The sequence below is a fragment of the Tympanuchus pallidicinctus genome, unplaced genomic scaffold (genome assembly GCF_026119805.1).
Source record: "Tympanuchus pallidicinctus isolate F22 unplaced genomic scaffold, pur_lepc_1.0 scaffold10, whole genome shotgun sequence".
In the NCBI taxonomy this organism is placed as follows: Eukaryota; Metazoa; Chordata; class Aves; order Galliformes; family Phasianidae; genus Tympanuchus; species Tympanuchus pallidicinctus.
The window spans coordinates 11,038,878-11,066,538 of NW_026294619.1; positions in this window are offsets into that span (position 1 = coordinate 11,038,878).

Sequence of the window (27,661 nt, forward strand, 5' to 3'; positions counted from 1 at the left end):
TGGCTCCTCAGCATTATACAGTATTACTGTGGCAGACTGTTGAGAGGCAATATCTTCAAAGACAGTAAATCTTTAAAAGGACAGAGGCAACCATTAATGCTATACAGTCTGTTTTAGTGTTTATAGCTTTGTTTTTGTTTTTCATTCTGTTTTGCAGAAAAATTCATTGTTAGGAATACTCGTACCACTGCCATCATGCTTTTAAAAATAAAAGGGATTTTTTTTTTTTTTTTTTTTTTTAAAGTCTTCCCTTTTCCTCTCCCCCTTTCCTGATGGGGCTGTTTCTGTTAGGGGACTAGTTAAAATTATCTAGTGTACTGTATGAACAGAGGAATAAAAGTATATTTTATTTTACATTAAGTAACTTGTATGGAAGGAGTGGTTTCTAGCTAGTAGATTCAAAGCAAAGTCATTGCATGGTATGCATCTGCCTTTCTAAAGATCATCAGGTTGTGACAGACAAGCCAATCTGACCTTATGATTTACCAGACATCTGTAAGTGTTCTAAATTAGTTGTCTCAGATTTGCAGAATTAGCTGTGTGCCCATGGCTTAATGACGTTTTTAAATTGTTTTGGTCAATATCAGTGAATTAAGATATGCTACTCTAAAAGTGCCCTGCTGTCTGGTCTCTTAACCTGCTGATTTCAGAAGAGTTAAAAAAAAACTTCAAGTTTGTAAATTCTGATGTGATGTGTTAGGAAATCAGTTGTGGAAATGTAATTTTGCATGGTGCCTTGTCTCTCATGTTAATGTTTCATTTGGGAGGAAATGGGAAATTTCTGGTCTGCCATGTGCCCTCCTTTCTAGTTCTGGAAATGGCTCAGCACAACAGCATAGATAAGTCTTCCTGTCTCTGTTGGTGACAAAAATAAGAGAGATGTAGCTTTGGAGCATGAAGAAAACAAACACATGTCATATACTGTAGCCATTTCCTGTTCTCTTCTTTATGGCACTCCTCAGGACGCTGACACAGACATTGTTCCTCTTGGAAAAGTTTAAGACATTCCTATTTGATGTCAGATAGGTTAAAAAGTAACTGGCACAGAAGAAGAAAACTGAACATGCCCTTTTCTACCACAGTTCTGCTGTAAGAATGACTCTTTTGGCACTATATTAGTATGTTCTAGCAGTGGCAACTTCATGTACTTGGTGGGTTTGCTTCCTATAACTTAAAATGTTTAGTTGAGATACAAGGAGTCAGCTGTTACAGAGATAATCAGTACAAATGGAAAAACTGATGATCATTGGAACTAGTAGAGATATACCACTGTCCACTTGCATGTACTTGAATCAATCTTCTCAGGAGATTCAACCCCCAGTATAAACTTTGCTAATGAGCTAATACTTAAGAGTTTTTCTTAACTTTTTTGAAATAATAATAATATATTGTTAACCTTTCAATCACTTTGCAGTAAGGTTTAATAATATGTTTTGACAAAGGTAACTAAAATGATGTTTAAACCTAAGAGACACAGAAAAGAACAATATTTCAGTGCTGGTATGATGGTTTGACTTTAGAGTGTCACTGAAATCTGAATAGGTGTTGAATCTCAGGAAAGGGTGGTATTTTTGAACCTAATATAGCACTGCTGTTTGAACTAATATTTAGCAACAAGCTTTCTTAAAGGCGAGCTGTCTGCTATGAGAGATTTGGTTTTCTGGGAGACCGTATGTCTAGCTAGGTGCTCGTAAATGGTTGTTTTCCTTTCTGAAAAGGAGAGGGCAAGAGCAGCACATTCAATGGATCATAAGTGGTGAAAGGCATTTTGAGGATTGTAGTTGTGGAGCTTGTTTGAGATTATTTGTTTTGCTTTTGCTAAGATGTAATCACAGGAAGGCAGAGAGAAAGGATGCCTGGTCACTGAAAGTGAATGTAACTGTTGAGCTGCATGAAGCAGATGGCTTCTTTGATGAAACTAAATACAGGACTAGTCTTGCAAGGGATTTGTTTTCTGGAAGCACAGCTAGAAGCACAAACATATGAGGAAATAGCTGGTGATATGGCAATGTGGTGGGGCAAAGTAACAGACTGTACATATAATAATTGGATTGGACAAGTTCCTTTCATGCCTGAGGCCTTTAGTCCAAAGTGCTTACAGAGTAACTAGTTAAATGCTTATAGTGTAGCATCCAGGCAAGCAAAACCTCTCTACAGAAAACTGAACAGTTGCACTACTACTACAAACCTTTTTTGCTGCTGGGATGTTCAGTCTATCCACTGCTTTTTACAGAGGGCATCATAGGATCTTTTTCTAGCTGACATTACATGGCTGTTTCTCCTTCAGATTGAGCCTTAGCTCTAACTATTTTCTAGTTGCTACATTACTGATGAGTCGGATTTTGGTTTGGTTTCTGAGTGGTTTTGGTTCTGCTTTGGAGTACGATGTTTTGAAAGTCTTCAGTAAGTGACACAAAACATGATCTTCTTTCTGTAAGATTAGTTACTTCCTATTTTCTGCTCTGAAACTCACAGAACATTAAGAGCTGCTTGCCTCACCAGTCTCTGCCACAGTGATGGTGGGAAGCTTGTCTTCCTCAGCACCACCAGATGGAGGATTCAGGCAAATGATGAAAAGTTGAACTTTCTTGCCCCTACTGACTCCCAAGTTGAGGGTTTCCTGTAAGAATGACAGAAATGCTGCAGGTGCATGGGAATCACTGTCAAAAAGTGTCTTATGGTGGGAGTGTTATAAATTTTATCAAACTTGCATTCAGGTTGCCCTGATGGATAGACCTTAAAGTTTTTCTGCCAGTCAATGAGAACTGTTGGTAAAACTGGAACTGGTCCTCTTGTAGCATCTGCACTTTAAACTTTAGCTGCATTGCTGCATAGCTGCGTTGATGGTATCTTCAGGATTGTGTTCTTCTCTTTGTGGCAGATAGAAACAACCAAATACGACACTGATCTTGATCTTTTCAGGAAAACGACTCCTCTGCTGAGAGATGGAGGGGAGAACAGCCTTATTTCCTTAAGAGGTTGGTGGCACTGAAAAGAGGGAATATTTCTGGTTTATGTTAGGGAGCTTAACCATAACTTCCATGTCATTATGTGCTGCACCATTTGTCCTGTGCATTAAACATAAACGTTTCGAATGAGCATAGGTTATTTGAGGAGTGCTTTTGCAGAACAGTCTGTAGTTCTGACTGATGGCTTTAGCTTCTATGCACATCTCGCTTACTGATAGACTTTCCATTGTCAGTCATGCCAAACTGATCTTATTTCCCATTTGTACCTTGCATTTGGATTTGTGAACTTCTCTGTGCTTATGTAAAGCTATTTTGCACAGTGCTTATTTATGCATCTATCTCACTGCATAATTATCACAGTGCATTATGCGAAACAGGGGTTCTTATAGAAGGAATTACATTCAGAAATTATTGTACCTGGGGCTTAAGAAATACTGAGGAGCAGTCTTCATTGAAGATCTCTGCAACTGCATGTCTACTTTCTATTCATTTTTTCTTTTTGTTTTCTGACTGAAGGATGGATATCAAGGTAGGAAGGCTACCAAGAATATGAAGTGAATATGCACTGGCACGCTGATGCATTAATATGTATGGGAGATGCATGGTTTCTCTTGCAAAAGCAACCACCTCCTCTACAGAGAATGATAAGCCTTTTTTTTTTTTTTTTTTTTTTTTTCTTCTGTTTTTTCTTGAACATTGCATATAATTGCTAAGAAAAAAAAAAAAAAAAAAGAAAGGAAGGCTTAACTTATAGGGTTTCTGGAGTACAGTATCCACAGAGTGGATTCTTAGCCAATTGCTTTCTGAGTTAGAGTGCAAATGGCTGTGTGTTCTTTGAAGGTGCAGAAGTCCATAAAGAAGGAAAAGTCACATTCCATAGTGAGAAATTGTGCTCTGCCTGTCCTCAATGAGGATTTTTTTTCCCTTCGCTATTGCCTCATGTTCAACCTACTTGCTATTAACAATACTTGAAGCCACAGTGGATATGGGCTTTTGGCTACTGCTGTTTTTTTTTATGTGGATGCAGTTGGACACTTTCCTTGTAAACATTAGCCCATCCAAAGTAGAAGTAGCACAATCAATTCTACTGTTTGTCAGTGTAAGTACAGATTAATCTTGAGTAGCGGGGCAGGAATGTCATACTCTTTCATATAAGCATTACCAATGAACAGCTAAGGAGTAGATATGAAAATGAAATGCCATCCCAAATTATTTTTCCAAAACAGCTCATTTTTCTGTTAATAATCTCAAGGAGTGGCATGATAAATATGAAAAATGAAAAACCTAATTTTAAGAAGTTGTTCTACAGCACTCTACACTAATCAGTATAGTTTTAGCGAAGTTCTGTACAATGTGTAGCAAACCTCAGAATGAACGAGAGATACAGCTTCCATTTTCATCACGAGAAGAAGATGAGAGACTCTATGTTCAGTGCATCTTTTTGTGTATTTTGAGAGAGTTAAGAATGTGGGGGAAGGTTTTTTCAGTTCTTCAATAGCACATTCCATGACTGAGCATACCTGTTTAAACAAAGCAGGGCACTTCAAAAACATGCCCTTTTTCAGTCCTGATATCAATCCTGCCACACTTGTGACTGCTGGATCTAGAACAATGCTATGATTACTGTAAGACCAACTACATTAAGAGCAGCAGGACTTCTAAAAATGAGCAGCGATTCCATCGTGTTGGCTACAACCACGTAAGGTTTTGTGACATCTTGTATAAGATTTGGCACCCTTATATTCCCACTGATTTTACTCAGAACTTAGCTAGCATCGTGAGACTCCTTTCTGCCCTATTTCCTCTTAAATTTGCTATCCTTTTGCCTTGGTTATAGCCTCATCATTGCAAATATGCTCTTAAATTTCCCAAGCTGAAATAATTCTTCAGAGAACAACAATGAAATTTAGAGGTGGCAACAGGGGAGCATATAAAGCCTCTGCTGAGATCCTTCAGCTATAAAGAAACTGTGTGACATTCTGTATGCTGAAGTACATTTAAGAGTGGAGCTGCCGTCTTGGTTTAAACAGTCTTCCATTGGCCAGCTCCTTCAGTTCTGGCAGAACAGTTTTGGGTTTACATGCCACTACAGACATAGTAAGAAAGACTCTTCCCCAGGGGACATGGCAAGTAAAGGACATGAGAGGAGAACGGTGGCAAATCATTCAGAATGCTTCAGTTAAGTGCTGATTTTAGCAGAAGCCTATCTGTGTGCTCCTGGTCTTATCTTGAGAATTGCTTGTTGCTGTTTCTTCTGGAGTTTCCATTTCTTTTGCAAATGAAGTATAAACATTATCTAAGAATAATAATAATTAAAAAAAAAGCGATATTTTTTTCATTTCTTTTGTTTCTATTATCAAGCAAGAGTCAATTCATATAGCAAATTCCAGCTTGGTCAAATTTATCAACAGAAGGGGTGGCATGTCAGTTTGCAGGAGGAAAAATAATTATGTCCTAAAATGCACAGTACTGACTGTAGCACGTACTGTCACAGACTAATAGTGCTATGCACTCTTTCATAATCTTTACACATTGTTCAGCTTTGCAATGTGTAGCTTGTTTTCATGTTTTCCAGGAGCCAGTTTCTAAACATTTTTTCTCCTTTTGGTGCTTTCAGTTTCTGTGAGCTCACTCTTTAGGTAATACCTCTCCTCCATTCTCCCCTGTGCATTTTGACCACTGCACCTATCTAGGTAACAAAGCTTTTGAATACAATTTTCAAAACTTCCTGGTTGTACTCTAAGAAACCACCCCCACCTTTTAGAACCTCTAGACTATATGAAATGAAGAATGAACCTTTGACAACTTGTAATAGTCAAGGTTAATTCTGAAGCAGCGCATTTGTTTACTGCCTCTTAAGGGACTATCTCCTGCTTTGCATGCTGCTTAGTTGTTTCTGGAGCCAAAGAAACACTGCTTAAAAGGATTAATTTGGCAGGCACTCCTGAGACTTTGGAAGGTAAACAAGTGTTTCTTTACTGTCAATATGGCAATTAAGGTCCAGGAGATTAAAGAAAAGAAAGTAAACGCAGTTTTGACTCCTACAGTAGACTGATGGCTTAGTGATCTTCTGAATATTTCATGAGGTACTTTAATGATTTTGGAGTAGTAAAATCCAGATCAGATTTGAAAACCTAAATAACTGTAGACTATGGAGTATGAATTAAGTGATGCCAAGTGTTAGGCAGGCTGGATATTATACTCTCAATGCCAGTGTCCAGACTTGTTTGGAAAATGACATTTCCTTACAGTGCAAGGGATATGCTGCAGGTGTCTGTCTGCCTGGAGTTTTTCTCTTTTGACCTCTTCATATGTTATCCTCACCAAAACTTCCATCCCCAACTTTGTGAATAAAGAGAATCAGGAATCTTCCCAGTGTAGTTGGCAAAACTAGTACAAGCAGCATGCTGCAATTTAAGTTGCAAATTTTAGAGATGCTGAGGCAGTCCAGAGTGACATTAATGAAGAACAAGATATGTAATCCTGTAAAGCTGGTGGACCAGCATGTCTTCAGCTGCTTTGTTCACTGCACAATACATAAAGCTGTAATTAGGCTTTTAATGTTCTGTTTTTCTTCTAGTCTCTCCTTTGGACAGCACTTTTATCCTTAAAGGGATGATGCCTCTTCAAATATAACTTCAGACAATTAATTATATTGCATTTCTTGAAGTGAGGGGGGGCCTTTATAGGACAGAGAGTTTTGGTCAATGGCTCAACGGCCAAGTGGAGACCAGTAAGGACTGGCGTTCCTCAGGGGTTGGCATTGGGACCAGTGTTATTTAACATCGTTGTAGCAACATGGACAGTGGGATTGAATACACCCTTAGCAAGTTTGCAGATGACACCAAGCTGAGTGATACAGTGGAGAGAGGGAAGGGATGCTATTCAGAAGGACTGGACAGGCTTGAGATGTGGGTCCATGCCAATCTCAAGAAGTTCAGCATGGGCAAGTGCAAGGCCCTGCATCTGGGTCAGGACAAACCCAAGCACAGATACAGGCTTTGTAGAGAATAGCTTAAGAGCAGCCCTAAAGAGAAGAATTTGGGAATATCGATTGATGAAAGATTCAACATGAGCCAGCATTGTGCACTTGCAGCCCAGAAGGCCAACAGTATCCTGGGCTGCATCAAGGGAAATGTGACCAGAAGGTGGAGGGAGGTGATCCCGTCCTTCTGCCCTTCTGAGACCCCACCTGGAGTACCATGTCCGGTTCTGGGGCCCTCAACATAAGAAGGAAATGTAATTGTTGGATAAGGTCCAGAAGAGGGCCACGAAGATTATCAGAGGGCTGGAGCACATTCCCTGCCCTGTGAGAACAGGCTGAAAGAGCTGGGGCTCTCTTCAGCCTAGAGAAGAGAAGGCTCTCAGCAGACCTTATAGTGGCCTTCCAGTACCTGAAGGCTGAAGGCTGACACAGGTACTCCTATGGGAAAGCTGAGATAGGGCTTTTTATAAGGGCAAGTAGAGACAGATTGAGGGAAAATGGCTATAAACTCTAAGAGGGTAGATTTAGACTAAATACTAGGAAGAAATTGTTTACTGTGAGGGTGGTGAGACACTGGAACAGGTTGTTCAGTGAGGTTGTGAATGCCCCCTCCCTGAAAGCATTCAAGCCAGGCTGGATGGGGCTTTGAGAAGGCTGGTTTAGAGGGAGGTGTCCCTGCCTACAGCAGGGGGGTTGGAGTTAGGTGATCTTAAAGGTACCTTCCAACACGAACCATTCTGTGCTGTGTAATTTGAAATCGGAGACTAAAAATGTCTTATGTCCATACAGAATACTGTGTATGTGATACAGTTGGTGAAATGGGCAGAATATTACCTGGCCACAGCAGGAGCAAGCTCTATTTTCATAATTTTTTTCTTCACCTTTCTCCCCAGTGCTGTTCCTGCTGTTTCTAATCCCAAGTCTGCTGTGCTTGGAAGTTAGAGTGTGAAAGAGATCATCCTTTGAAAAAGCAGTGAAATGGAGATGAAGATTTTGAATGAGATCCTAATATATTCTTTTGGGAGTTCTTCATACCTTTATTTTGAGATACCAATGTTTCTAAAATGGCAGTGTTTGTTTCAAGTCCTCTGGATTTTCTTCATGACAAATATATAGAGAAAAAAATGTTATTGCACTGCTCGCTAAGTGAGGAATTTAATCCATTCTTCTGCATTATCTCCATCTATCTGCCCTGCTGTATTGATTTGACCAAATTGAGGAGCAATTTAAAAAAATACTGCTATACCTTGATTTCCAGGAAAGCTTAGTTGTTTTCTAGAATTGCCAGTGGAAAATAAGCTCATACTGCAAAGCCCTTTTCTTCTAGAGGTGCCATTTCCCATCTTAACAGTAATACCTATTGAAGAAAGTTAGATGCACACAAGGGCACTAATTAAGACGCTCCCAAGGTTGCTGAGGGATGCTATTTACTATCTTGGAAAAGTCATAGTGAGCAGTGGAGGTTCCTGTTTGCTAGAGAAAAGCAAATTTCATGCCAGTTGTGAAAGAGCAAGAATTATACGGTTATGGTGAGTTACATGCTGGTCAGCCTTGCCTTTGGCCTTGGCAAGATTGTGGAGCAAATCCACTTGGAAGGCATTTCCAGACACATGAAGAATGAGAAGGTGAATGGAAATAGCCAGTGCAGAGATATCAAGGGAATATCACATCTGGCTCAAATGTGGCAAACTATCTCATGTAACTGGAGCAGACAGGACCATTACAGCTGTGTTGGTAGGACATGGATTGCACAAATGTTTAGTGCAGTGGATAAAATTTGGCTATATTATCAGTCTTGAATGGTGATGGTCAGTAACATGAAGTAGAAATTTTGCAGGGTATGAGTGATCTCCCCAAAGTATCAAAACTGATGCCAATACTGTTAATCTCTCTATTAACAAACAGGATGATGAAGTAGAGCACACTCAGGAAATTGATCTGCAGTCCTAAACTGGGGGTGGTTAGATATGCTGGGCTACCTTTCAGAGGCTGGAACGGGGAAGCAGGAGCCTCATGCAGCTTAGCAAGAGAAACCTTCTGGAGGGAAAAAAAAAAAGAAAAAAAGCCAACGTTGTCCTGGGGCTGCATTAGCAGGAGTGTGGGCAACAGGCTAAGAGCAGTGATCCTTTCTTCTGTTTGGCATTGGTGAGACTGCACCTGGAGTCTCATGACCATTCTGGAGTTCCTCAGAACAAGAGGCACAAAGGTGCTGGAGATTTGAGGATTTTTTTTAAAAATTGCATTTCTAAAAATGTTCCCTGAGAGTAGTGTTTGGTTCGGAGCCTTAAAACATATATATGTTTTTCTGCTGGTATAATTGTTTCTCTGAGGAGTATGGTTGCTCTTCTACCCATTTAACTTTTATCAGCACAGTTAAACAGTTCATAGTAATCCCTACTGGATTTATTCTACCTTTCCTGTGTGGGAGGAATCTTTTATGGGCAGTTTTGCACATTTTAACTGCAGTCACTCTTTTGTGAATCCGCCTTCGTATTTTAATCTTACTGAATGAATTGCTTATGCTCTTCAGCTGTCATTTGTAGACAAGTCCAAAAATGGGATTTATTTTTCCAAATAATGAAAGTGCTTTCGAAACAACAACTTACAACAGCTCCCAGAGTATAAGAATGAAATGGCTGCTCATCATCTTCCTTAAATTCATGCATAGGTTTCTTTATCTTTTTTATATATAGATTTTTTTCCTGGAGAGTAAAAGCTTTGAAGGTAAACACACTGCTGTCTACATAAAAAATATAGTTGTCCTGGACAAATGCTCTTGAAACTGGTATTTTAGCAACCATTAGGAAAGGTGACTGGGGTTTACAGTCCTGTTTTATTAAGATGTCACTTTACTGTCTAAAAACTTAAAATGTATAAGACAAGCAGTTAATGAAAGAGGTTGTAGCAAGTGTGATGTTTCTTCCTCTGATCAAAGGGCACTTATAAAAATCATGTTTGGAGTACTGTGAAAAGAAATGTGAATGGTTTGATAACCAAGTTATTGTAAAGCTTATGTTCACAAAATCACTTTTTTCCTCATTTATGTTTTCTTGGTTCACTTATTCCTGACTCTTTCAACTTTGTTGTTCATGCCAGTGCCTAAAACCACAGTTTGCACTTAGTGCTCATGACCCGTGCAGCAATACAACATTCCTCCTGTGATCCCTGAACTTCTGCTGTTTAAAAGCAACTGTTGGTGCTCTGAAACAACCATGAAGAAGTGAAAAAGACAATGACAGTGCAGCAAAGAAAAAAAACAAGTCCTTTGGTGAAGTGTTTGGAGCATTCTGTCATGTTCTCTTGGTGTAGAAATGCTTTGCCTCAACTACCTTTTCTGCTACTGCTTTTTGCATGCCCTATTGGGAAACTTCAGCAAAGAGAATCTTTCACATGGTGTGTGAAGATCCAGAAACTCATTATGGTAGCAGCCCCGCAAGGCAGTGCTGGGAATCAAACTGTGAAATTGCAATTCCTAAAGGGCAATATACAGAGCTACATGTTCCTGTAGTTTTCCAATGGAGTGAGCCACCCAGTCATTGCAACAAATGATGCTAAATCCCAGCAGCTCCCCTGTATTTATTCTATAATTTATGCTCCAGGGGATATAATCGCAGACAAAAATTCCATAAGAGAATTTACCTGCGAAGTTCAGCCTTAACAGGGCAACAACCTTTCCTTCTATGAACAGTTAATACAAAGGAATAGAAAGGATCATGGTGCTTTGTTGTTCTTTTCTTTTGTTATTGTTCTGTTTGTTTCCTTTTTTTTTTTTTTTCTCCTCTTCTCCTTACAGCTTTTTTTACCCCCTCCTTCTTCCCCCACATCCTTTGGAGTTTTTCAGACCAATAAAGAAAGCAATTGAACTACACGGCAGTTCAGGAAATTGTTACTTGACATTAATACCTACATGAACAATTTCTGCAAATACACATACACCGAGTTGAAGGAGCTCCACTCCTATTTGTTCTGTGGTGATCCAGTCAGGGTCATATAAAATATCACAGATATTTTAAGTGTGGAGATGAATCATGAATACAACCTGTAGTTAATTTATTGACAGTGTATAAATTAATTTATATATTAATTTTCAAGAATGTGAAAACCATATTTCTTTTGGAGTCTCCCCTAAACATTAGAAATATTCATGGACTCAGAGGAGGAATTAATTATCGAGAAGTGATGAGTGATAAAAGGTTTCAATATCCATTTTCAATATCCCTTTTCCTTAAATAACATGTAGCAGTGGATAAGTCCAGCCTCTTCACGTGATGTGCAGTTCCTGCATATAATTTTGGCATGGGCCGTTTATTAAGCTTTATGGTTCTAGTGATTAACAAACTGTCCTTGTACAAACATTCATACTGTTATTCAGAGCTAGAAAGGGTACAGCCAGTTCCTCTGCTGTGATGAGGTGGTAGTGCTCACACTCTAGTAGGGTTGTACGAGTTTCAAATGCAAAGCTTGCCTCCTTGAATGTTTTAGCTGTGAAAGCATGTCCTTTCTGGGGATAAACCATCCATTATTCTCAGAATGCTTATGATTTGGCCTAAATTTGTGTACCTTTAAATTTGATACTTCCTGCATTGAAATGTCTGTATGGCTGAACTTTTCAGTGTTTTAGACTTCGTGGATGCCAGAAAAACAAGATTGTCAATATAAAAAATGCAGGTAAGTTTAATAAGAGGGAATACTAGCACAGATACTTTTTAATTACTTGTGCTAGTAAAAATACGTATGTATTTATAGCTCAGAAAATGCTGACCTGATTTCTAGTTCATCCCATGTGGCTTCATCTTGGATCTGCACTTTACCCGTGGATGGATCTGCTGATTTAAGTGGTGCTGTTTTGAAAAGCAAAACTCAGTGTGGGTTTCTGGCACTATGTGGAGAGCATTACTGTAAATCTATCTTCAGAAGTGAGGTTTTTTTTTTTTTTTTTAAGCCCTTGGAAGTAGTCTCCTTTACAGCTGATATCCTATCTTTGCTTATTCCAGAGCAAAATTTATCTCAAAATGTTTTAAGAAAAATGCTTTAGTTATGACTAGACTTACTCATATTTTCTGCTCTTTTTCCTAACAAAAAAATGGCCGAAATTACATCCCAGGAAAAATGTGGAGGAGGAAACATACATTATGAACAACATTTATGGAATATCCATGTTTATGTGATTGTTTATGTGTATCCTTTTTTTCTTTTCTCATTGTTTTTGAGTGAATTATCCTGATTGTTTTTGTTTCTGAAATGTTAGGACTGGTCAAAAACTTCTTCCTTCTGTAATCAATGCCACTACTTTAAGAAATCTTTAGGAAATGCCATATAATTATCTTCTAACATACTTGATGCTTCAAATGAAGTAGTTCTCATAAAACAAGAAAGATGGGGAAATTAATTCCTAAACATTTTCCTAAAACTATTTTCAGGGAAGAAAGAGGAAACATGATTGGTGAGGCTATGAAAAAACCTTTTCTCCAGAGGCCTCTTGGATGACAAAGGTGTTATAGGATTCTGGGAACGCAATTAGGACAGTTAGAAAAATCAAAATAAAGAACGGACTTTTAATTCTGAGTGTAATTAACTGCTGGAGCTATCTGTCTAGGGATACAGCAGAGCTGTCACCATTCTCTGCCTTTGATTTCAGCCATCTTGTGCAGAAGGTAAGACTAGAGATTGTAAAGAACTCTTCTGATCTAGTAAACTGTAAAAATCATAACTCAATACCATTAAAACATGCTGTGAAGGTGATAGGAGGCACTTGACAGACCAAGGTCAAAACAGAATTTTAAACGGTGAAATTTTAGTACGGATAAGCCTATAAACAGAATGTACACTAGAATGCATGTGGTGAAAAATAAAGCTTTGAAGCCTTTTAATTTAATTTATAGGCTACTGTTTCTATGTATTTGAATTTATCTAGTAGATACTCTAGAGATTGCATTGTTATTAGTTTCATTACCATAGGATACAACTGAGTGTACTGCATGTTTCCCTAAGCATTATTTAGGATGCACTGCTAGGGGATGATGTATGGGGCTTTTCCGCCAAAACTCAGAGGCTATAGGGATAACAGTGACACTGACTGGTTCAGGGAAATGCTGTTCCAGCTCTTAGCCTGCAAGATGCAGGTATTTTGTTGCTGCTGCTTTCCAGCTGGAAATGAAGCAGCTTGAAAGATTAATTAGAATTGAAGAAGATAGGGGGTTCTCTGCAGGAAGCAAATGGCAGGCTTCCTTTTGGATATCAGGTGCTTTTGCAGTTCTTGATTGGAAGTAGATTTAACTTGTAATTGCTCAGCTTTTGAGGAGTTTGTTGGCAAAAGATTTCCTGCATTTGGAGTGTTGCAGTATGAAGATATTTCACCTCCATTATTAGCACAGTTAGACTGTATTTAGCAGTGATTGCCGGAGGTCTCCCTCTTTCAGAATATGCTCTGCAAGCATTGAATAGTTAGGTAGCCTATGGTGTGTCACATAATTGTGCTGTTGTAGCACTGATGACAGTTAGGACTGTGGAAATGGTGAAGTATAATTAAAAGTACAATATGCTTTGTTACTGTAGTTTCACTCCTGTGAAACTTCTTTCATCCCAGCAAAAATGCTTCTTGTTATGTTTGATAAAGCAGAAATTTGGATGTGTTTATTTGGGTATTTGTGTAAAAGGTAAACCATAACAGAAGAAATTAAATCTTTCAATAGCATTTTTTTCTTTTTCATCACAGTACATGTGTGACTGAGTGAAGCGTGCAGAAAGAAGGAGCAATTGTGGCTCTAGACCTGAGCGCTGCAATTTCCCAACTTCCCATATGCCGCTGTTCCTTCCAATACACTGTTTTTATGTGGATGTAGAATCACAGAATGGTTCGTGTTGGTAGGGACCTTTAAGATCATCTAGTTCCAACTCCCCTACTATAGGCAGAAACATCTCCCACTAGACCAGGCTGCTCAAAGCCCCATCCAGCCTGGCCTTGAATGCTTCTGGGGAAGGGGCATTCACAGCCTCGCTAGGCAACCTGTTCCAGTGTTTCACCACTCTCACAGTAAATAATTTCTTCATAGTATTTAGTCTAAATCTACCCTCTTCTGGTTTATAGCCATTTTCCCTCATCCTGTTGTTACCTGCCTTTGTAAAAAGTCCCATCTCAGCTTTTCTGTAGACCCCCTTCAGGTACTGGAAGGTGGCTGTAAAGTGTCCTTGGAGCCTTCTCTTCTCCAGGCTGAATAGCCCTAGTTTACTAGGGTTTACCAATGGTTTTCTTTACACTGAGCCAGGAGCAACGCGAAAGTCTTGTCGGGGTTTGCAGACTCTTTACTCCAGGTATTTCTGTCTGCTACCAACCATCCCATGTGCAGAATCTGGCCTTAACACTGAAGCTGCACAGTAGCAATGCTCTGAGGAGCAGCAGTCTGGAGCTTTGTGCAGGTTCACACAGTGCCTTGTACTGCCTGTCCTGCATTTGGGAACAGTGTCATTGCTGCTGTCCCATCCAGTGAGGCCAGGGGAAGTGTGAGAGGCTTGGTGTGTGCAGGTGGCTTCACGGGAAGGTCTCATGTCATGCCTCACCCCGCACTGCTCAGACGCCATGGGTAACTGAGTAGCCCCACTAGGCAGCAGTGAACATTGGTTCCAGAATGTTCAGAGACTGGTGACACATGCCTTGGTAGTTGCCTTTTGATTGGTGAGATAGTGATTGCAACTGCTTTGAGATGATCTTGGTCAGAATATTGGGTGGGGCCTCTCCTCCCTAGATAAAGGACAGCTGACTGGCTGGAAAGTGGTGGGTAGTGGTGGAGTGGGTGCTGGTGGTTAGTAGAGGCGTCTGAAAGTCCTGCTACTGCCATTCCCTGTGATGGGGGATGCTGTGCTGACATGCTGGGGTTCTGACAGGCCAATGCATCTATACAGAATCCTTGAGTGCTGGAATGCTGGAACCATTGCTTTGCCACTCTGCTTGGTTGCAATGTGCCTCGTGCTGACTGGGGTGTGGCAATGAGTGGACAAGTATTATAGCAACTAAGTTCTTGTGTGTGTGTGTCACTGGCAAATTGTGATTATTTAAAAGACCCTGTGGTTGGCTTGGGAGTAGTGACTCCCTGACTGGCTGGTTGACTGGAGGACATGAAGCTGATATACTGCTGAGGGTGGTTTCCCAGCATAGGGGAGCATCTTCCAGGGCCCTGTCACCTTCTGGTGAAGAACTGTTTCCTATCCCCCAGCTGCCCCTCCCCTGACAATGGCCAGTGCTTGGGACCATGGCTCTTCTTTGGAAAAGAGTGGCATGACTGTACAAAATCACCTCAGCTCTAGGCTATATCCATGAAAAGGGACAGGGCATAGGGGAGCTCTGTTCATCAGTGCTAATCATGCATCATAGCTCCATGCTGTTCCCTCAGGCCCTGTCGCTGTCACACAGCGCTGCCCCTCTGCTTCCCTCGTGAGGGGCTGCTGCCGCCATGAGGCCTCCCCTCAGCTCCTCTGCTCTGTGCTGAACCAACCAGGGGACCTCAGCCACTCCTCAAACTCCTTGCTCTCCAGACCCTGCCCCAGCTTTGTAGCCCTCCTTTGAATCCTTGTAGCCCTCCTCTAGTTCTAGGAAGGACCTAAAACTATGTGGTGCCCCAAAGCGCACACAGTGCTGGAGGTGAGGCTGCATAGAGCAGAACAGGATAATCCCTAACCTGTCTGGCAGTGGTGGATCTGAGGCACTCCAGGGTATGTTTGGCCATAATTTTGCCAGCCACGAAAGTGAGACTGACAGGCCTATAATTACCAGAGTCATCTTTCTTGTCTGGGGGGGGCTGAGCTGTACAGAGCTTGCAGTTGGCAATGATGCAGTTGAAAGCCTCTGGGTTAGGAACAAGTGACAAGCAAATAAAGAATCTGTCCTCATGGAATTCTACGATAGGCTGCCCAGCCAGGATAGTGACACTAATGAATTGTTCTTTAAGGAATTAAGAGATACCTCTAATCAGCTGTCCTTGTCCTAAGGGTGATTTTTACTTGCCAGATATTAACTAAGAGTACCACACAGCTGATGCATAAAGATCCAGGAGATTCCTTCGAACATCTTGGAGATAACTTACTGGTACAGGTACTTAGGGAGCTGATGAGGTGAGGTGCTGTCCAAGATTTGTAACTTATAAACAGCAAGGATCTCATGAGAGAAAGGGCTGTTGGGAGCCATCTTGACTGTTGTCATGGCAAGATCTCTCAATTATTTTTCAATGATCTTGAGTATCTGGAAAGTATCCCAGTCAACTGAAAGCTAATAAATCTTGTTCCAGGTTTCAAGAAAGGCAGGCAAGAAGATCATTCTAGGCCTATCATTCTCACTTTCCAACAAAATTATGGAGAAGATTATGCTAGGAGTTATTGAAAAACATCTAAAAGAAAATGCAGTTATTGGTCACAGCCAATGTGTGTGCATGAGGAAAACATTCTGTTTAACAGGCTTACTCTCCTTTTATGACAAGGCCAACCATCTAGTCAACCAAGGAAAGGCAGCTGATGTGACCATTTGGATTCCAGCAAAGCTTTCAATATTGTTTCTCACACTATCCTTCTGTGCAAAACATCCAGCACACAACTAGACAAAGACAGAATTTGATGAGTGAACAGCTTACAATAACCCGTTGACCCATTAGCAAATAAAGTTTCAGCAGACTGGTGGCCTGTCACTAGCAGGATTCCATAGGGCTTAATTTTAGCACCAGTTCTCTGTGACATTTCCATCAATTATTTGAGTGCAGGAGTTGAAGGTATCTCAAGTAAGTTTGTCAGCAACTGAACTAGGATAAACATTTGGGTGTTTAACTTCCTTTGAGGATAGAGTGGTCACACTGGGAGATCTTGACAAATTGGAGGGCTGGGCAATCACCAAGCATATTAAATTTAACAAGAATAAGTGCTGGATTCTGCAACTAGGACAGGACAACTCTGGTTGTTTGTAAGGACTGGGGGACAGAGGTTGGAGAGCAGTCCTATGGAAAGGGATCTTATGGTTCTGACTGGCAGCAAGTTGAATCTGAATCAGCAGAGTGCCCTAGTCAATCCTGTTCTAGTTTTTTTGCAAATGCATATGCCATAAATTTGGGTCTCACCTTTTGCATGAGTGACAATGTCCAGTGCTTGGGACCATGGCTCTTCTCTGGAAAAGAGTGGCATGAATGTACAAAATCACCTCAGCTCTAGGCTATATCCATGAAAAGGGACAGGGCATAGGGGAGCTCTGTTCATCAGTGCTAAATTCCTGAAGGTGAAAGTACAAGCCTTTAAATAAAATGAAGGGGCCTTCATGACTAAAGGAACCGAAGAAAACACAGTAGTTGCCTGACTGTCCTAAATGTGATAAAAATCGTCCACTGCAGTGGATATTACTGTAAATCTTTGTCTACCTGACAGATTTACATCTACTAGCTTCCATAAAATTCACTGTTAACGGCACAACACCTATTAAGCTGAGGTATTTCTAGGTATACTATATCATTGTATTTTACTGTAGAGTTTACATTATTCCTAGCATTTCAGTGCTTATAATACGAGGTGATTCAGACTGAAAATATAGTAACTTTTTCTGGCTTCTCAAGGACAAGCTTTTATTTTTGAGAAGCCATTCAGAAATGACAGGCAAAATATTGGAAATAATAAGGCTGAAAAATACCATCCTCCAGAATGGTTGAGATTTATTGATACATGTGTTTGGCTACTTTGAGGAGGAATTAATAAGGTGCCAGACAGATACTTGTGTCTTTTTAGCTGTTTTTTTTCTGCTCTTTTTTTTAAATTTTGTGTGTGGTGTTGGTGATGATGATGATGTTTGTTTCTTTTCCCTCCCTCTTTTTGCCTATCTAAATAACAATTGGAGGACTGAAGGTTGCAAAGGGAGTACATGATAGATACTGATACCAAACCAATGTTATCAGTTTGGAGAGATTTTTGTACCTCAAGAATACTTCTCTGCTTTATAGCAGAAACTTGAAGTGATGTAACAGAAAGCATGTGCTGCCCACCAGTATCCTGTGTTGCAAACTGCTGAGGCTGGATGCTGTGAGAGCCTGGGGGAGTGCAAATTTTCTCCCCTTAACTTCAAAGTCATAGAATCAGAGAATCATTTGAGTTGATAGGGACCCTTAAAATTCATCTAGTCCAACTCCCCTGCAATGAACAGGGACACCTACAGCTAGATCAGGTTTCTCAGAGCTCTGTCCAGCCTTGTCTTAAAAGTCTCCAGGAATGAGGAATCTACCACTTCTCTGGGTTCCAGTGCTTCACTACCCTTATCATGGAAAACCCTCTTTCCTTATATCCAACTTAAATCTTCCCTCTTTTCCACTTGTCCTGTCACAAAAGACCCTTGCTAAAGGGTCTATGTCCTTTCTTATAGCCCCCTTTAGATCCTGAAAAACCACAGGTCTCCCTGATGCCTTCTCATCTCTGGACTGAACAGCCCCAACTCTCTCAGCCTTCCTTGTAGGGGAGCTATGTGAATCCCCTAGACCATTTTCATGCCCCTTTTCTGGACACACTTCAGCAGGTTCATGTCTGTTCTACACTGACATGAGTCTGCACGTGGACTCAACCCTCCAGGTGAGGTCTCACTAGTGCAGAATAGAGGGGTTGTATCACCTCTCTCAACCCGCTGACCACACTTCTTTTGATGTAGCCCAGGATATGGTTGGCTTTCTGGACAATGAGGACATATTGCTGGCTCATGTCCTGTTTGCCATCCACCAGTACTCTCAGGTCTTCTTTAGCAGGGCTTTGTGACATTACCTTTTTTCCAGTTACCAGGGACATCAACTGACTGCCTTTACGATTCAGATATCACTGAATATGGCTTGGCGGCTACAGTAAACAGTCCCTTTGGGACTCTGGGATTCATCTCATTGGGATCCATAGACTTATAGTTGTTCAGGTTTCTCAGGTCGTAGATGACCAGTAGCATTCAAGGTGAAGAGCAGCCCTGGAAGTAGTTACATATGGAATTAGTGGTTAGATTGAACCAGCTGTCATCTAAATATAGCAGAACAACTACCAGAAATGAAGGGATAATCCCAAAAGAAATAAGCTCGTTGTACTGGAGACTGCTTTCCTGTCACTCAAGTATCATCAGTGCTACTGAAAATGAGAATTTTCAAAATCCATATGTTATTGTGGGTTTTTGGGAAAAGCTTTTCTAGTTCTTTTTTAGACTCTTCTAATGCAGTGTTGCTTTCTAAGACTTCCAGTGTGACTAATCCTGCATTCTGTGTGCTGTATAGTCCTGTTTACCTCGCTAAAAAACTGGATTACACAAGAATGGATCAAAGACCTAAGCTGAAGTGATGAAATGAGACAACTCTCTCTAAGACACATCTGGTGTGAAAGGTAGTGCTGGCAAGACTTTTACTTTGCAAAAATATGTGATGTCAAAATGAAGTAAGAATGGGGAATATATTTATTTCAGCAAAATTTCCAGCTAGAAGGCTTTAGTGACCAAGTCTTGACAAGGCTGTGTTAAGTGGCCTTCAGACCTAGAGCAGTAGTTAACAGTGACTAAACCATGGACCAGCACTGGTGTTTTCTGCGTGGTCATTTCTATTGTGGCCTGTCACCTATTCTGTTGACTAATTCCTAGGCTTGTTCTTCCTTGATTGGCCCATGTGATAATTATGCCTCGCTATTGTTTTCTGTTAAATACAGTGTTATTATTCTAAGAATTAGCTTAAAGTTAAATGTAATCAGTTTTTTTTTCTTTCTTTCTTTTTTTTTTTTTTTTCTGGATTACTAGTTTGAAAATGAAAGCTAGTAATGATGACTTAGATTCACAAAAAATGAGATCACGAAACATTTATTATTGTCTTTCAATTCTTCTGTATTCTTTTCTAGCTCAAAAGCAGCATTTTGAACAAACAGAATTTCATATTTCAAGTGTGATGGCTGTTTCCCAAGTTCATTGCTCCAAAACAAAAAGTAAATGTTATGTTTTCTTTTTGCAAAAGCTGACATAGATGGTCAGCCTCTAACATAAAATTTCACCTTTTAATTCAAAACGAAGGCTCACTGAGCAGAAATACTGTGTGTACTGCAACAAGATAAGCTTAAAGGTCATCACAAGGATGAATGCAGTAATAACTGTAGTATTCTTACTTAGGCACAAACAGGCTTTTGCATGACTTAAGAAAAAAATCACATGCCAGAGTGTTATGCAACAACAGCGGGGGTATCTCTTTTGGCCCCAGAGGAAACTGCTTGCAAAAGCAATCGAGATGAATTATTACCAAGATGCCACGACAGAACAAAGATGTACCAAATTTGGGTCTGAATCACTCACCTGCCGAAGTTGCGTAAATCAGCAGGCAGTTTGGAAATTTGAGCATATGGAGACAGGGAACATGTTCCATGGTGCCAGCTAATGAAAATATGCAGTGTGAAATGAACTAATATGGATGTCCCATATACTACAGAGATTTATATTCTCCTTTTTGGAAACTGAACCATATAATTGCAAGTCTAATTTGCTTGGAAAGATTATTAGCTCCACTCTTTTGGTAAGTCTAATATTGTGGAGGTGTATTTTAGGATTTCTTAATTTTCAGGATTATTTGTGAATTCCTCAATCTGTAAACTATTTCTAAGCCAGTCATAAAAGGTCTGTTAAAAGAAAGTTTTAATCTACTGTTCTGGTTCCATACCTCCACTGGAAAACTTTTGGAAATCTGAAAATCAAACAACCTTGCTTACTGCTGACCAGTCTCATAAGGTGGAATAGGTTCTGATTCTGATTGGAGTATGCTTCTGATTCAGCTAGTTTATTGATGGCCTATGGTGAAGAGTAATGTCAAAAAAAGTCACCAACTCTAGTCCATATGGAGCACCTGTGGGCGCTGTCTGTGTGAGCGATGCTACTTAGGTCAGAAGAGCTGGTTGGAGAGGACTGTACAATTGCCTTGGAAGAGATTGGGCACTGGAAAATGAATAAGGAGAACAGGCTGCAGCTGTTTCTGATGGGCTGTCACCATGTAGCAAACTCCTAAAAATAGAATGGATCTGATGGTTCATCATATAATATAGAATACCATCAGCTGTCAAAAAAAAATAAAAATCAGGTAAATGGTCAGGTCTTTTAGCTAATCTTGCTCATCTGAATGTTGGCTATTTTGAATCAATCAAATCAGTAAATGATCTTTGAAGCGGTTACAGAAAAATAAGTGCTACCCAGTAAGATACAAAGGAAAACTGTACCCTGAGTATCACTGGGGAGATTGGAGGATAGGCTGTATCTCTCTGACCCTAAGGCCAGTTCTTTGGTTGCCTGCTTGATTAGAGCAGCTTCAAAATGCTAAGCAGTAGCAGCTGCCAGTAGTCCTGAAGAGGCCATTTGTCAAAAGCCAGTGGGTTGAGTTAATTTCTGTAGTGGCTGCAGCCTTGCCAGCTGGTTCCTAACCTGGGCTGAAGCAGGGATCACAAGCAGGGATCACAAGCTGGTCTTGCAGCTGCACCTGCTTCCCCATGGGCAGTGTTCAGGAGCTTCCTTCTTAGGAGGGTCACAGAAGAGCTGACATTGAGGACTGTAGTGCTGGTGTAAGTTGACATTATGCATGAAACTTTGCCAGAAGAAACACTAATTAGTGTTTTTGTTTGGTTATTTTTTAAATATTTTTTTTTCTTTGCTATTGAAGTAAAATTAAATTTTAAGATGCCTAAACATATTCCTTGATAAGTAATATTTAGCTTTTTTGATGGCAAAAATCCAAGTGCTCCACCGCATGGAGCTCCACTGCCACAGCATCTTTATTACTTTGCAATTATTGTGATAACAATTGTGCTGTATTTAACAAGTATGGATGTTGAAGAGTAGATGGGGGACACTGTTGAAACCAGCGTAGCAATCACTGGCAAATGTGAATATAATCTGTATCTCCTGAATTCAAACTGATGCTTCATTCACCTACCTCTTCACTTTTGCCCTCCTTACCCTCTCTGCACTGTGTTTTGTACAAGTTGCCAGTTCTTTATGGCAATTATTGTGGGGATTATTTAGTTGGCTTGTGCATTTCTCCCTGTATCTGCTTCCCTTGTGCTTGTGTTGGGAGAACAAGAGTCTTACTCTGTTCTGACCTTTCAGTAAATTAACTTACCTCTTTGTGCTTGTCTTCTGTGAGACATATGTCTGGTCACCTTTTCAATTACCTTATTTGCTATTCACATTACTTTTCCTAAAAAGCATAACTCAAGTGAGTCTCAGCATCCTACCTGGAATCTGTACTACTCTGTTAACAGAGATCTTTTAGAAGACGGGCTAGCTCTGAGCAAGGTGCAGCTCAGTAACTGTAGAGCCAGGCCTACCTATTTGAACATAAAGTATTTTATTCTGAGCTGCGTCACCCTTAGGGAAATAGTAAAAGTGCCTTTTCTAGCAATTAACTGGAAAACAGTTGTCTGTAACTTCACTTATCTTCCTTAGTGGAAAGGAAGAGGAGAATCAAGAAGAGGAAAGATGAAATATGTATAAAGAAAAAAAATGAAGGAAAAGAATTTTCTACAGAACGTAAGGCATGCTGTTTCATGCTGCATTGCTGTCATCAGAAAGAATATATTTGAAAAGAAGAAAATACTGCCTCTGTGAAGTAGAAAAGCGATTTTTTTTTTCCCTTTGAAAAAAAAAAAAAAAAGACCACTTAGAGACTTATGTAGAGTATCACTGAGGCCAAGTTCTGTTTTCTACTTTATTTTTTATTTGTCCCACATGCCTAACTTCTTTTGAAACTTCAAGAAATTGCTTAAACGATTACAAGGGTAATACTTGGTACCCTAAGTGAGGTACTAAGTGAGGGGAGAATGGCATAGGCAGACTTTCTTTCTGGGTTGTACTGTCAAAACACTCAGGATTTAATGCTTATGTTGAAACAGACTTCCCTGTGACCTTGAGCAAGTCACTTTGTTTCTCTGTGCCTCAGATCTCCACTTATCAAACCAGTAATAGTGTTTTCCCATTTGCAAGGCTGTAGTGAGTATAAATGCAATTAAATAATGCAGGATGCTTGGATGCTATTGAAATGGTTCCAATGAAGAAAGTAAACTGAATTAAACTCAGGGTTAATTCTTCTCATAGTTTATATATGTTCAAATTTGAGAGTTGCCTTGCTGATTAAGATTAATGCTGCTTGGCAGAAAATCAACATTCCCCAAACCTGTTTGCCCCCCGATCTGGGTAGAAGTAAACTGCCTTGTTTACCCCTCCTCTGTTATCTACAGATACAGTGCTATCTTGTCCCTTCTGGATCAGGGCTATATTTGCACTGAGCCATGGAGGAAAAGCAGCCTAAGTAGAACCAACAGCAGGGTTCTGAAGCCACAGTATGCATGTGGGCAATTCCCTGCACATGTCTCAGCGGAGTACTGTTAGGAGCCTACACACAGCTAACCAGTCCCACTGCACATTGAATTTTTCTTTGTTTGTTTGTTTTCCTGGTCTTTCCCGTGGAAGTGAGCTGTGGCTTCCAACTTGTGGAATCTACAACTTGGCACAGTTTGGTGGGACTTGACCACCGCTGTCTGATAGGAACTTGTGTTATCAAAACCAGCAATCTGCTTTCGGAGAAAATAATTCTGTCGTGGGAGAAATGATTTATTTCTACTGTAGTAAGTTTATTTGCATAGTGTAGAAAATAAGATTTATTTGTTGAGTTAGAATCCCTTAGGTACAGTATAAATATAATTACAAGAACATATAAATATATGTATACTATGCTGTTGGGCCTTTGGCACACAAATCTTTTTTTCCTGACTGTGAAAATAAATGTTTTGAAAGGGAAATAAATCGTTAATTTCTACTGTTGACTTAAGAGTAGGAAAGGAAATATGCAGGCTGTTGACCCAGAAGACAATACATCCACTGTCCTTGGACATCCCAGGGCAATAATCTATTCCAAGTGGTATCTGCTGACTGTGCTAGTTTTCGCACAATGGTAGCGATATGACTTTTGACAATGTAAGATCATAGGGTAAAATATACTTCTCAATCAATACTTTGTTAGTTAATTCAACTTTTGAAACTATTGGCCCTTGGGTTTTCCAAGGTGTGGCTTGAAAACTGTAAAGCTGTGTTAAAAGGAGTCTGTGTGTGTGTTTTGTTTTGTATTTTTAACTGTCTGGAATGAAGTGGGTGCATGGAGCTTGCTTAGACATTGTCACATAAACTTGCATAGACATTGTCACTGGGACAGCTTCTGGAAGGTGATATCTGGAAATGATAACTATTGCATACGGAACATAATGGAGATGTTTCATCTGTTAACACAGAAATAGGGAATCTGAGTTGAAGGAATTATTTCCATGTATACACTGTAATTAAGCATGTATTGGTTTCTTTTTTCTTTGCCATATAGGTAAAGCTGTGATACAAAAGGGCTTTAGAATGTTTTGTTGCCCTTGCCCAGCACTGATTCAGTTGACCACAGTCTATGGTTTTCTGTTAATTAAATCTGATAAATCAAGAGTTATTGCAACATCAGTGTTGAGAGACAATTTATATTTTGGGATAATCTGCGTCTGGGGAAAGCAGGAACTACTGGTCAATGCTGGAACTGGTCAAGCTTTCTTTTTTGCATGTTTGTATCCCTACAACATGAAATGTATTTTACCATTGGAAAATGTTATTTGTTTTAGTCAGGGACTTTCCTTCCAAAATTTATGTAGATTACCTGGTCTTAGATCTTGCTTGGCTTAGATCACCATGAGCAGGAATATACAGCCTGTGGATTGGTTAGTTTGTAAATGTCAGAGCTCAGACCCGAAATTAGCTGGTCTGACTTTGTGTGTAGTTTTGCAGCTGTGTCTCTGAAGTCCTGTGGCCTGCTTTTGAGCCCAGCATATTGGCTAAATTAGGTGATCTTTGAAGGTAGAACAAAAAAAAAAAAAGTCAACAGGAGAGAGCAAAACACCCTCAAAACCTCTAAAACCTGATATTGATTCAAAGATTTGCAGCGAAAGCGAAGCTGCTTTAAACAGTAATTTGTTGTGATTGATTGATTGTGCTTGCAGCTTGAGATTTGAGCCTTATTTCTCATCTGCATTTATCTGGTTTGCACTTGAAGCCTTAAACATTGTTCATCCTTTTGTCTTTTAGACAAAAAAAGAAGATGACTGTAACACTGTAACACAAAAGTTCCCATATTAATCTCTGTTTTTATCTTTGAAAAGCAAAATAAATTACATTACCCTGATCTCATGTTTTTAATATCCGTTTCTTTTCATGGTTCTCTGAACCTCCTCCCACTGTTCATTATCTGTATTGAAGGCTCGGTGCCAGTTTAATCCCAACTCTTTCAGAATGCTTGTGTATATAAAATTATATAGGAAGTACTGAACAAGGACCATCAAGTATAGAACGCAATTGTGAGTCATTGTTTATCATATATGAGTAACAGAGAGCACAGGTCAGCTTAGGTAGACTGAGAAGAATGTAGCAAGAAGGAGATTTTGGATATGAGAGACAGATAATTCAGGGTTTTCTGTGGCTAGAAGGACTCGATGATCTTTTGAAATCCCTTCCAACCCCTGTGATTCTGTGAAAGCCTACTTTCTGCAGTGTATTCCCACCACTCTTGTGACTTCCAGCGACCGTGTAGAGTTGAACAAGCAGATACAGATGTAGCTCTTCAGACCTAGTATTGCTCTGAGCCTTCCAGGCCCCTTTGACCTTTGCTCACTAATCTTCCACTGAGGAGTGAAGAAAATGAAGAGGGAAACTGGAGATGTGTCAGAAGGAGAATGAAAACTTCTTAATTATTCTGAATCCTCCCTTGTGGAAGCATCTTTCTCCACTTGCTCTAGAAGTATAGTGTGCATGAGTCTCCCTGAGGTAATGGCAGCTTCTTGAAATGCCTTCTCTTAGTACCCAGATATTTTACCTGACATTTACGATCCATACCCTTTGGTTGTGTCCCAGTTTACGAAGTTATCTCAGTTGCTGTGAATCAGCATCTTCACCTTCTCCCTATCTACTCTCCATCTTTCTCCTTTACCAACTCTGTTATCAGTGATCTGGAAGAAAATAAGGTCACTGCTGATAAAGTTAATTAGCATTGAAACAGTCCTTGTAGGGATCTCTCTGGAAACACAGCTGTTCAGTGTTGTTTCTATACTCACATAAACAGTTTAGTCCTATCAATCAACTGACAGCATGTTTCAAAATGGGCTTTTTTTTCCTGGAGGTGAGGACAACTTTTTTTCAGAAGGAGTGTGCTGGAACCTGTTGCATTGCTTTCATTTCACAACTTTAATCCTTTACTAATCAAGAAGTCGGGAAACAACTTAATTACAGAAACATCAGTCTGTTGTATAAAGCATTTGTTACATAAATAAATGCAAGTACTTAGACAAACCATGTCTAATTAGCCTACACACAGGTTTTGTCTTACCAGATCAGTTTCCCTGGAGCTTGAACAGGTTTTCCCTGGAATGAGTACTGAGCGTGGCAAGGGCAGGAATTTCCTGAGTACTTCAAGGAGCTGATGTAGGTTGAGAAACTGAATAACAGCAATCTTAACGGGTTATAAAAGGAACCAGAGGGGAGTAGGTGGAATTTGGTGCAATTCAGAAAATCAGTGAGTGACTGAAAGCAGTTGTAAAAGCAATGTCAGCATGGATGCAACCATCTGAAGAGAGTGGATGTCTCTATTTCACTATTTCCTTTATTTAAAAGCTAAATATTCTATTTGATATTGCAAGGAAATCTAACTTTTGTTTAAAAATTGTTTAATTTCTCTGGAGAATTCATAATAGGAGTCAATTTCTGTATTTTCTGTGTGTACCATTTACTGTTTTAAATATAAAGTTACAAAAGCAGAAACAAAAAGCTCAATTGTAAAAACTGCAGCTTTTAGGAGTTTTTGTTGTTGTTTTTCAATGTGTAATAGTTTTGGACACAGTTTCTAAATAATTACAGTATGATTTTCATACATAGCTAACAATAGGTTAATGCCAAATTTTGACAACTGATACCACTTCAAGCAGAATTATGTCAACAACACTTCTATGCTCAATTGGTGTATGCCCATAAAGGCAGAGAAATTACTTAAGGACATATGGATAATGTACTTGGAAGACTCTAGTAATAAGTATGTGTAGTCTATGAGTGATGAGCTATGCAACTTATTTTGGAGTGAATACTGGTATGCATGGTGACTTCATCCAAAATAGTCAAAGACTTCCCAGAGTTGGACCTGACAAAGCTGACTAACATTATGATTCCAGAGTGTATCTTTTCACAAGAGTTAATTGATGCATGTGGTTTGCAGCATATTCTGATGTCTGTGCAGACTTCAGCTTTCAAATCCAGCTGGTTTGATGAATTGAGGCAAGAGTATCCAGGTGAAGAGAGATCTGCTCTATCTACTTCTGCTGAGCTTTGTGGCAATTAGGATGTGTGTGATCATAATAGTTCAGTTTTTGTATGCAAAATGTCTGGGTATTACAGCCTAGCAAGAGGATTGATACAAAAATAGATGCATGTTTAATTTTCAGGAGTATGATTTCTCATTGCCCAACTCATTTTACATTTAAGTAAATACAACAACAGAAAATTAGTTGTTGATATGAGTATTTCCTACTGCTGTAAAACTACTTATGTTTTTTTTAAGATCTTTCTTAGCAAAAGTTATCAAAGAGTTCCTTTGTTCAATTTTTTTCAGAAGCCCAGTGAATTAAATTAGGTGCTTAAATCTCTCTG